We start from the raw sequence: 12,027 nt of genomic DNA, 5'->3' as shown, positions 1-12,027 counted from the left end.
AGAGCATTCCAGGTGCAGGGAAAGTCCTGTGCAAAGACCCAAAGGCTGGAAAGAGCTGAGAGAAGAATCGAGAATGAAAAGGCTATTGTGACTGAAACAAAGAGAGTGAGGGGAGAGGGCCACAAAGAGGAAGAGAAGGACATAGGGGTCAAACCATGCAAAGCTTTGTAGGCCAAATTAAGGACTTTGGACTTTAAGTACAGAAAGAAATCATGAGATATGACATAATCTAAGTTTTTAAAAGCTTACTTGAGCCAAAATTTGGAAATGACGTGGCAGAGGCAAGAATGGAAATAAGAAAATGAGACAGGAAGGCATTGCAGTCGTCTAGGCAAGAAATGATGGTAGCTTGGACTCAAAATGATGGAAGTCAAGACAAGAAAGGTAAACCAATTAGAGAAGTATTTTAGAGAAAGAGTGGGAACTTGGTGAAGGATTAGATGTAGGGAGTGAGGACGAGGAAAGTATCAAATAACTGCCTGGTTTCTGATTTGAACAAGTAAGTGTATGCCATTTCCTGAAATGGAAAAACTGAAAGAGCACATACACGAAACAGTAATACAACACTTAACAAGGTAAAATAAAACAACCGCAAATACAATCCAAGGACGTGTGTAACTGCTTTGTGGATATAGAAGAAAGGTTTGACCCAGCAGGATTTGGGTGATCAGCACAGCACAGCAATTCGTCTCTCTCACTATCAGAAACAGACTTCTTTTTTTCCTGTTTCAAAGCCCACACTCCCTTTTAGGTCCACCCACTGAGTTCCTGTTTCCTATCTGAAGAACACCCATCTCCTGTCTTTGCAGAGCAGAGACAACAGATATGTTCCGACTATTAGAGCCCAACAGCTCAGTTTACTATTTACGGTGCCCAATTCCTCAGGGTCTCGGAGGCGCTGCATCACTCTGGAGGAGTTTTATTCAAGTGGCTTTAGTACATTCTTATCGTACATGATATTTTAAGCAGACATTGGCATTTTACTGCACTGCTAGAGGGAGTGTACATGTTCTGGAAAGTGATACCCTTCAACACTTGAATTCCATTGCTGGAAATGTAGTCCAAGAAAACAATCAGAAAAGGGAGCCAAGATACATGTACCAGCATGCCCATCCTACTAAGTGCCAGTCACTTAACTAAGTATTTTGCATACTTTACCTCATTTAATCTTCACAGTAACTCTGTGAGAATGGGTGCTGTTGACCTTATTTTTACAGATGGGTAAGACTGATGTCTGAAGAGACCAAAAGTCATACAGCTGCCAAAGTGGCTAAGTCAGAGTTTGAATCTAGTTCTGTGGACTGCAAAGTCAATGCTTTTAACATCTTGCTAAATTTATCCCTCCTCCAGAGGTAGCCAGATAAATACAGACTACAACACAGGCTAATTCTCCCTTCACTGAACACCCCATATTTCTGTCCTTCACTGGACATGAATTCACTTAAAGTGACTGGGTACTAGTAACAGCTCTTCTCCCATCTTATGCTGCTGTTCCCTCTACCCTATATTAGTTCCACCTCACCCAGATTAAAGACCACTCTCCTTTTCTGGAAAAGATAGAAGCAAAATAGTGTTTGAAGGGCTATTCCTTCTTGCTTTTCACATGACATCTTCTCCAAGCAGCAAAAGGCTGAAAGGTAGTGTGTTATAGAGAGAATTCTTCACAAGCCTCAGCTCATTCGTTCAACAAGCATCTTTTGTGTGCCTGCTATATGACAACACTTACTGAGAATTTTGACCTTCCTGATCCTATTTGTGCAAGTTTTTAACACTTCAAGTCCATTCTTGCTTTTGTATTCTTTCTTACACCTTTTTCACAAGTTCTTTTAAAATCTACTGTTGCCAGCACCCCCGCTCTCTTGCCTCTGTTTCTCACTGTGACGTTTCCCCTCCAGCTAACTTCTCACTCTGACTTCTGTCTTTCTGTTAATAGCAGCATCACCACTATCTACTCACCCAGGCTTGAAACCTCAGTCACTTTCAGCCGTCTCGCCCTTTACACCCACTTCATCATTCAGTCATATCAGTTTTCTTCTCACAACATGAGTTGTAACTGTCCTTTCCTTCTCACTCCCACTGCTTGTTCTCACCAAGACTTCTTCAGTAAACTCCTGACTAGCTTACTAGCTTCCCACCTCCAGTCTCTCGCTTTTCTAATTTGCCCTGCTCATAGGGCCAGATTAATCTTCCTGAAGCATTCCCTGGTACATGTTTTTCTGTGGTGCCAATACTCAGTGAATTTAGCCTTGCCTGTTCTATCCCCATAGTATCTGGCAGTATTGTATGTATCTGCTCCTCTCCATTCTTATTCATCCCTCCTCTAGTTCAGGCCCTTTTACCTCTTTCCTTTAATACTGCAATAATCTCGTAACTTGTCTAAATGCGTTTCATGTTTCCTTTTTCCGATCCCTTTTACATGCTGCCACCAGATTAATCTTCTTGTGCCACAGCACTGAGCCTGCCACTCTTCAGCTTAAAGCTATTTTGTGGCTTACTATTCATTATACTTTAAAATCCATATTCCTTAACCAAGTATTCAAACACCAAACTTGTCTCCCGTTATTCCCCTTTATGTATCATACACTCCAACAAAATTAATATACAGACTCTAAATTGCCCCACCTTTGGGCCTTTGTTCATGTTGTCCCTTCTCCTATCTCCATATGTTCAAATCCTACCCCATCCTGAAAGACTCAACTCAAATGGTGCTTGTGCAGTGAGGCCCTCCTGGATTCCTATATTTATCATTAGGCCTTTGTGTGCTCTGTTTGTTTGTTTGTTTTCGTTTTTAGAGAAAAGCATATTTCAATTCATTCTTAAGTATATGATCCTATGACATGAGTTAAAGTCTGTGACATAAACTTGACTTTATATCATAGACTTCATGATATAAATGAATGACATCGTTGCCTTTCCCTGGCAAGTTCTACCACTTGCCCATTTTACCAACTAATTCCTCAGCCTCAAATTTTGACTAAGAGTAGAAATTCTCTCCTTGTTACTTCTCTTTTTTGGGAGTCAAGGCAAAGCAGTTTTCTAATCTGTTGTGGTAAAATGTACTTTATATTGCCCAGGAAAAGCATGGACTTTAGAATCAGAGCCCTAAGGACAGCTTCATTATTTCCCACTGTATGAACGTAGGCAACGCACGTAATGTCTCTGAGCATTTATTCATCTATTCGTAACCCTAACAAATCGAGTGGCCCCATGTGACTTAATCTCTGCGTAAATGGTGGATAAAGAAGCACTATCCAGAGGCCAAAAAGCAATTTTAAAATTAATTTATTTGTGCTTTCAAAGAACACCAAAAAGGAAATAGTTCGTAACCTACAATGACATTTTTCAAATTTTCTTTCTCTGCTCCTCAATTCTCTCTCTCTCTCTCTCTCTCTCTCTCTCTCTCTCTCTCTCTCTCTCGTCCCTGTTCCTCTACTTCCTCCCTCCGTGGTATAAATATTCTGTAGATTGACAGCCTCTCTGATATAGGCCCCTCCCTCTCAGGTCCCATCTCTTTCTACCTATTTAAAATATCCAGGAATAGAACCTACAAGGCTTCTCCTTTCATGAGTAGAAGTGACATGGGGGAGAAGGAAAAAAAGGAAGAAGGTGCATGACAGACACACATTAGTAACTTGTCCCCATCATGTAGAGATAATAAAATATACCTCATATGGTTTTTAAGACAATTAAGTAATACTGTGTATGTAAAGCACCTTGCATATGGCCGGCATACAATTTGCACATAGTGATTGGTTAGTAGTTCTACAATTTCCACTTGTTTCTTTTTTTTTAATTCTAATTCTCTAGGGAAATTCTCCATATTTTCACCTATTTCTTGAACATACTAATCATAGTTATTTTAAGGTTCTTATCCACTAACCCCAATCCTTGAATCACCTGTGGCTTTGTTTCTATCTTCTTTTTTTTCCTTTTGATTTTCAAACATGTGGTTTCAGACATATGCTCATTGTGTCTAAATGAATTGTAGAGGCCCCAGTTGGTGTTGGCTTTCTGTGGAGAGGGTTCAGCCTGCCCTGTACAAGCAGATAGAGTACTGGCAATTCATCGTATTGTGCTGAGCCAGGGCCGGGCTGCAGCCCTGCTGAGGCTCCATCTACCCCTGGTTTGCTCCTGGCCCTCCAGGACTTTCCACTGAAAACCTGGTGTATTATGTGCATCCTTCCCCTTGGATGATCCCAACTCTAACCCCTCTAACCCAGGTCAGTGACAATGCTCTCCTTTCAGAGGCTTTCTCCTTAGGCGTCTGCCGCCTACTCCCTGCAGCCCAGGATCTGACAAATGGGCTGAGTGAGAAATTGGCTTGAGCACCCACCCCACCCCTGCCAAGTCTCCACCAAAAGATCTGCTGGTTTCTCTGTTCCTGTGCAGGTGCCCCTGCAGGTGAACATCCTAGATGCTCAGCCCCCAACTCAAAATCAACATATGCCCTACACTAAAAGCGGTTGCAATAATTCCCTTGTCTCTCTGGATTCTTCCCTCTCCAGAGACTTAGCTGCCTCTTGATTTCATTGTCACAGCACCTCCTCCCTGCCTTCAGACAAACAGTTTCTGTATATTGTCCAGCTTTTCTAGTTGTTCTAGGCAGGGGAACCAGTCTGCCAACCCACTCAGATGCAAAAGCAAACACTTATTCAATGTTCCTGTATTCTCTCTTTGCATCCCTTATCTGGCCAGACAACCCAGGATATTTTCTGCTTTACCCTCAGTCGGTTGACGGCTCCACCACGTCCTCATTTTTAGGTGTCCGGGTTTCCTTACAAGTGTAAGCACAGCTCAGTTCATTCAATGCTGTCTCTTTCTCCACCCTTCTTTCAGAGCAGTTCTTCTGAACAAAGTCCACACTAACAGAATTCAATTCCAGTCATTAGTGCCAGCCCACCAGGCCTTATCAACTATAAATGTTGTATAACTTTTCAAATTACATTTTACACATACTCAAACCTTGGTCAACTGCAGCCTTAAGTGTTATTCTAGTCCCTGATTATTTTTTTTTACTTGACAATTGAATGTTGTATCTCCTCATAGATGATTTTGTTTTATTTTAGTATTTTACTTCCTTTCCCTCAGAAGAATATCCCTTTATCAGTTAGGCAATGCTCTTGATAAACACATCTCCATGATTCCTGAAAGATATATGCCATCCATCCATTCCCTTAAATTTCAGTCCAGACTACAAGAGCCGTGCGTTTTGACTTCGTTTTTCAGAGGTTTTATAGCTCTATAAGAATTATTAAATGATTTTTTAATCTAACAAAATTTAATAATGTTATCTAATAATTATTACATGTGTTTTAAGTTTAAAACTTTAACATTTCATGGTGCTTACTATGTGCCTGAAACAGTTCTAAACACTTCACAAACATTATAGTATCTCCATAACCATCCTATGAGGTAGGAATTATTATCCCTATTTTACCAATGTGAAAGTGAGGCGCAGAGATGTTAAGTACTTTCCCAAGATTACAAGGCTAGTAAATGGTAGAGCCAGGATTGAACCCAGAAAAGTTGAGTCCAGGACACAAATTTTTAACCCCTCTATAGCCATGTGAAATTCAGTATCATATTGATTGCAGGAGTTCTCTGAAACACATTCACTACTCAATAAGAATCCACAAGATAGCTTCTCCAACGCTTTATATTAGGAAAAGCTGTGGAGCACCCTTCTAGCAAAAGTGGGCGGTTTGCATTTCTATGAGCTTATCTAATCTTGGCTGTATTATTGCCCTACCCTTATTTTTCCTTTGCCCAATCCCCTTGTTTATTTTATCTTTTTGTGTTGTTGCATTTTTCAAAACAGGCATAACTGCTTTCTGGAATGTGGTAGGGAATGACTGAGTAAATAAATAAATAAATAAATAAGTTTTTCCAAGTATTTATGAGATGAATCGATTCATCACCAGGAAATCATAATTTCAACTACCAAATCGTACTGTGTAGTCCCAGTTATGTAGCTAGTGACTCATTTTCCACATCCTCATTTCTCTTACAAAGTCATGTCTGTGTGAACTAGAAAAAGAAATGAAAATACTACCTAGCTCTTTCAGTTTCCTACTTAAAATGTCAGTCTCTGGAGATGCATTCCACAGTTTTACTGGCCCTGTCTGCCCTAATTGGCCTCAGAAGTGACAGGATTCAAGCCAGGATGTAGCCAGCAGGAGTCTAAGTACACAGGCGATGACCTGGTTGGGCTGTAAATGGGTGGAGAAATGGAAAGTCCTTGGTTATATTAGGCAAAGAGTCAAGAGCAAGAATCCAAGCTGAGAGTGGGGTGATGGCGGGTCAGGAGCCATTTTTTAAAGACAAAAATGATCAGAATGAGCTCATAGAAGCTGCAGGGAAACAGGTGCTAGGACAGCAGGCTGGCGTGGGGTCAGTGGGATGCTTGTGACCCAGCCTTGTCTGGATAGCTTCATCTTTCACAATGCCCCTTCCATCGTCCACTCCAGCAACACTTATGAATTACTAAATGTTCCCCAAATATGCTAAACTGTTTCACACCTCCACCTTTCTTCAAGCTATTCCATTCTCCTTGCCTCTGTCCACCTGACAAACATCTACTTATTTTTTTTCCAGATTTGGTTAAATACCATAAATACTATGTTTTTCCTGTACCCACCCCCACCCCAGCTACAGCCTGCCCCCACTCATCCTTTCTGCCCCTTCCCTGCTCATGTACCTTTTGCTACATTTGCCTTTCCTTTCACAGCACTGATAAGCAGTCTGAATTTGCACCTTAGCTTTCTGATATGACAAATGTCACATTACTATGTTTTCCTAAATCAAATTTTAAAAATATTAGTCCCCAAGAGCCAGGATGTTGACACACTCAATATTTTCATGAGTGCCTCTCCCCTCCCTCTGAATCCTAAGGGGCTGACAGTCCAGAAAATGTGGGAAATGGCCCTTTGATCTTCAATACACCTCCAGTACATTGTTGAACAGAAGTGGCAAGAGCAGATATCTTTGTCTTGTTCCTGATCCTTGGGGCAAAGCATCCAGTCTTTCACCACACTACCTATGATATTCACTATGGATTTTTGTAGAGACCTTTGTCAGGTTAAGGAAGTTCCACTCCTTCTTTTTTTTCTTTTTTTCTTTTTTCTTTTTTTGAGAAAGTTCCATTCTAATCCTAGTTTGTTGACTTTTTATCACGAAACGGTTTTGGATTTTATCAAATGCTTTTTCTGCATCTATTGAGATTATTATGTAGTTTTTGTTCTTTATTCCATTAACACGGTATGTTACGTTGTTTGATTTTTGGATATTAAACCAATTTTGTATTCCTAGGATAAATCCCACTTGGTTGTAGTATATAATCCTTTTGGGGGGGAATATTGGGGAACAGTGTGTTTCTCCAGGGCCCGTCAGTTCCAAGTCGTTGTCCTTCAAATTAGTTGTGGAGGGTGCAGCTTAGCTCCAAGTCCAGTTGCCGTTTTCAATCTTTAGTTGCAGGGAGCGCAGCCCATCCCATGTGGGAATCGAACCAGCAACCTTGTTGTTGAGAGCTCGCACTCAAACCAACTGAGCCATCTGGCTGCCCCTATATGTTGCTGGATTTGGTGGGCTAGTATGTTGTTGAGGATTTTCATTTCTTTCTACTCTAGTATTTTTTGTTTCCTTCCTTCTGCTTACTTTAGGTTTAGTTTGGTCTCCTTTTTCGAATTTCTTAAGGTGGGAAGTTAGGTTATTGGTTTGAGATCTTTCTTCTTTTTATTTTATTTGAAGAGTTTTCAGCTATAAATTTCCCTCTAAGCACTGCTTTAGCTGTATTTCATAAGTTTTAGTATATTGTGTTTTTATTTTCACTCATCTCAAATTATTTCCTAATTTCCCTGATGATTTCTTCTTTGAACCATTAATTATTTAGGAATATGTTGTCTAGTTTTTACATATTCATGACTTCCCAAATTTCTTTTTGTTATTGATTTCTAATTTCATTTCACTGTAGTCAGAGAAGATACTTTGGATGATTTTAATCTTTTTAAATTTACTGTACCTTTATTTATGGCCTATTATGTGGTCCATCCTGGAGAATGTTCCATGTTCATTCTGCTGTTTGGGGGTATGAAATGTCTTTTACCATCTTTCCCTGGTCTCCTTTTTAGAAGCCAGTGTGAGAGTTGCAGAGGAGTGGACATTGCACCTTCATTTTCTTCCCCTCATGGTCCTGTCTTCTGGAGTGAGAGAATAAGCAAATAATGCCAAATTAATCTGATTTCCTCCTGATGCCTTTCTAGATTCCAAAAACCCATGGGTATGCATAGTTTTTCCATAACTAGCTATAATTTCTCTTCCTGGATGCATTAGGACAATGCAATGTGTCTATTCCCACAAGCAAAGCAAAATGAGTGTTCCACTCTTCCCGCCTCTCAGTGGCTGTCTCAGAAACACTCCCACTCGGGAGTTGGTCAGTGTTTCTTTAATCGCTGAATTTGATTCCAGAGCACCATACTAATGGCAGACTAAGGGAGCTCTGGTTTGGTGAGATTAGATATTTTACATGCTATAATAAATTCCTACCTGTTCATTTGGCAAAGCCTGTGCCAGTGCCATTAAAACTGTCCCTTCTACTCCTGTTTCCCTAGATACCGGAAGTGAGTAACCACATCCTCTTCCTTCCCTTTGGTATCTGTAAAGGATCCACTTGGCTACAACTAACAGAAAACCAATCCGATTCTAACTTTAGTAATTAAGAGTTTATTTTTCTCACGTTACAAGAAGTGTGGGGACAGATCATTATGAGCTGGTGCAGTTGACCAGTGATGCCATCAAAGACCCAGGCTCTTTCCATTTTTCCAGTGCAGCAACAATAGCTGGTGTACTTCATCTTTATGCCTATTGCTTCATGGTCACAAGATCGCTGTTGCAACTTAAGACTAAGTCCTGTCCTAGGGAGAAAAAAAGTAGGGTGCAGGGGCAAAAAGCTTGCCAGCATATTACAAAGCTTTTCCAGAAGACCCACCCAGCAACTTCTGCTTATGTTTCATTATTTAAATGTAGGTCACAAATCACCTCTAGACCAATCATTGAAAAGACTAAAAATGGGTAGAGAAAAGGGAAGACGGGGAGGGGTGGGGGGTGGGGGGGCCAGTCAACCAACAGTGGCTGCTGCCACACCTTCTTTCATAACCTTAGTATTAATAATTAGAAGTTAGGGCAGGGGTAAGGGAGGCATACCATTCAACTCTGCCCCTGTTCCACACCTGTTCCAAACAGAATCAGTCCCCACCTCCAAACTCTAAGCTCCCTGGCATCTTCTATAGTGAAGTCGCTAACCACAACATAAACAGATACCTTTTCATCTGCCTTCTGGTAAATTCAGCATCTAACTCATGCTCCTTTGTTTAGAATTAGCAAAAGCATATTCTAAGTTCTCAGCAGTCATCTAGAGTCGTTAAGTGTTGTTCAACTTGGGGACCTCAAAGGCTGGTGTTCTGGGACATCCCACAAGACATCCCAATGCCACAGCTTTTTCTCAGCCTCAGATACCAGCTATGGAAGTTAACCATTTCTATCACAGCTACAACTGCCTGTACCAACAACAGGTCAACCCATGACTTGGGTAACATGTTCAAGTTTGGGTCCTGGACGTCAAGTCCCCAAAGAGGTGAGACATTTAGAGTCCAAAATTGGGCCTTGAAGTAACTTCCCTATGTCTCACTTTCTCAGAATACTCCTGGAAATGACAGATAAGTTAATATGTTTATCAAACTCTAATAAGGATGCATTTGTCTCTCTCCCTTCCAGACCTTCTGCCAACCTCTCTATAAATCAGCCCAAAAGTGTTAAAGCATTCTGTAAAATCTTTTCAACTGAATCTCTTCCCAGTCCTCGAATAGTTCCCACATCAGGAGTTACTTTGGACAGACCTCATTCATTTCCACATACCAATTCTCTAACAGAATTTTAGCTATTGTCTCAAAATCAGTAGACCCAAATTCTAGCGGGTCATAATTTTCTATGTACAACATTTTAAGGCTCTTAGTAACCCCACGATATACCAGGTTATGGAATTTGTTCCATAACACTAAGGTACAACAAATGTCACGTTGACATAGTTTTAGCCTCCAGTGGAATGCCACAGTGACAAGATACTCCATTCTCCATGAAGTCTTACAAGGGTGGTTAACCATCCCAGGTTGCCCAGAACTGAGGGGTTTTCTGGGACACAGGACTTTCAGTGCCCAAAACAGGCAAACCAGAACAGTTGATCATCCTAAGTCTGGGACAAACATTAGTTTACAAGCCTTCCCCTTACTATAAGTTCTAAGAAGGCAGTGAACTTGTCTAATGAATTTCTATATACCCATACCTTGTGCTTGGGACATGATAGGTAATAGGGAGTCAATAAATTCTTAATAAATAAACTAATTCACAAACAAATGCGTGAAACAGCATAAAAATAGATTAAAATAATAATAATCCAAAGTCTGAGCCACATCAGAAGTTACTTGAGACAACTAAAATGGAGTGTTCTGCAACTTCCTACCTATTCCTTCCAAAGAACAGGCTTAAAGAGGCCATGTCTTCAAAGCAGGGGCAAATCCCCCCACACACATACACACAACAATGTCTACTCATATATCATCTGTTTCCAATTTGATAGATTTGAGAAGCATTGGGTAGACTTTTCATCACATTTTGAGTCTGTTCTTCAGGTAGACAGCATATCTCCAGATATAAGGAAAATGTTAAGAAAGCATGAACTTGGGGCAGCCGGATGGCTCAGTTGGTTAGAGAGTGAGCTCTTAACAATAGGGTTGCCGGTTGGATTCCCACATGGGTCAGTGAACTGCGCCTTCTACAACTAGATTGAAAGACAACGACTTGACTTGGAGCTGATGGGCCCTGGAAAAATATACTGTTCTGCAAAATGCCCCAATAAAATAATAATATTTTTTTTAATTTAAAAAAAATATATGAACTTAGGAAGGCACCTACCACCTGCCCAGCCTTCCAGAGCCCCCGAGTTCTGTGCCATACAGGCTGCTAACACTGCTTTAAAGTGTGCAAACGTTCCCCACCACATCCACTGCAGCACACCCCCCCAAGGTATAACTGTAATGTTAATGCTACAGCAGGTTTTTCTGCTTCACTCACATTCTACTTGTCTTCCACAAGACAATGACATTCCTCTATCTCCTTAATATATTTTTTCTCCTTTTTTGCCTTTCGTCTTATATTATTTCTTCAACTTTTTGTATAAATGACAGTGGGTAGAGGTAGTGTGCTGTCTTTCATGTTATGTAGCAGGGACACTGTTATGTTTGTACCAACTGTAACTGATGACCCCCTCAAGCAAGAGGACACAACTTAGATGATTGTAACATTTCTGACTCCATATTTCCTGGAGTTTTGTAGTTTTCCTTGAAAACTACCACAGAAAAATGCCTCATTTCCATGCCTGGTTTCAAAGGGTACACCTAGAAAATCTGTTTATGTGTCTACCTGTCTCTTCTCCTTACCCACGTGCTAACCTCTGATCTCCACGGGAAGCGTGTCACCACGCTGTTCTACAATACGCTTTACTCAAAGAGTCACCACCCCCTGAATTCTGACCCTTCTTTTTGTCCTGTCACTGGCTGAGTTGATCTCAAAAGCCCTGCCCCCACCCCTAGCCTTGTACTAAAGATTTCCTCTCCCTGTTCTCCCCTCCTCCTCTCTCTGTGAAGGTGACTTTGACCACTTTCTTCTTAAACCCTCTCTGGCCATTCCAGGGGATCCCCATTCAGCCCACTCTACCCCAGGCATGCAACATAACCAGACCTTATCCCCCTCAAAATAAGACCTGAATTTTTCACAACACCTCACACAAGTCTTTGTTTCAAGACTCTGTTTTTAAGAATTATAATTCTTAAAACTCTACATTTACCTTTAAGTAACATAGTATCCCCCTCTGGGGTGAACACCTACTTCAGGTTAAAGGGCATCTCGTAACTTGTCTCTGCACTATCAACCCTTCTTTGTACATCCTGACCAGGGAGGAAGAGCGGTACCTGGGAGCAC

General features: G+C 41.0%; 1 protein-coding gene across 1 annotated transcript in view; it reads left to right on the top strand.

The window, feature by feature from the left end:
- Positions 1 to 12,027, top strand: part of M1AP (meiosis 1 associated protein) — a 61,985-nt gene that overhangs the window by 47,011 nt on the left and 2,947 nt on the right. The window lies entirely within an intron of this gene.

This window comes from Rhinolophus sinicus, linkage group LG05 (assembly GCF_036562045.2).
Source record: "Rhinolophus sinicus isolate RSC01 linkage group LG05, ASM3656204v1, whole genome shotgun sequence".
Taxonomy (NCBI): Eukaryota; Metazoa; Chordata; class Mammalia; order Chiroptera; family Rhinolophidae; genus Rhinolophus; species Rhinolophus sinicus.
This window is presented reverse-complemented; position numbering and strand designations above follow the sequence as displayed.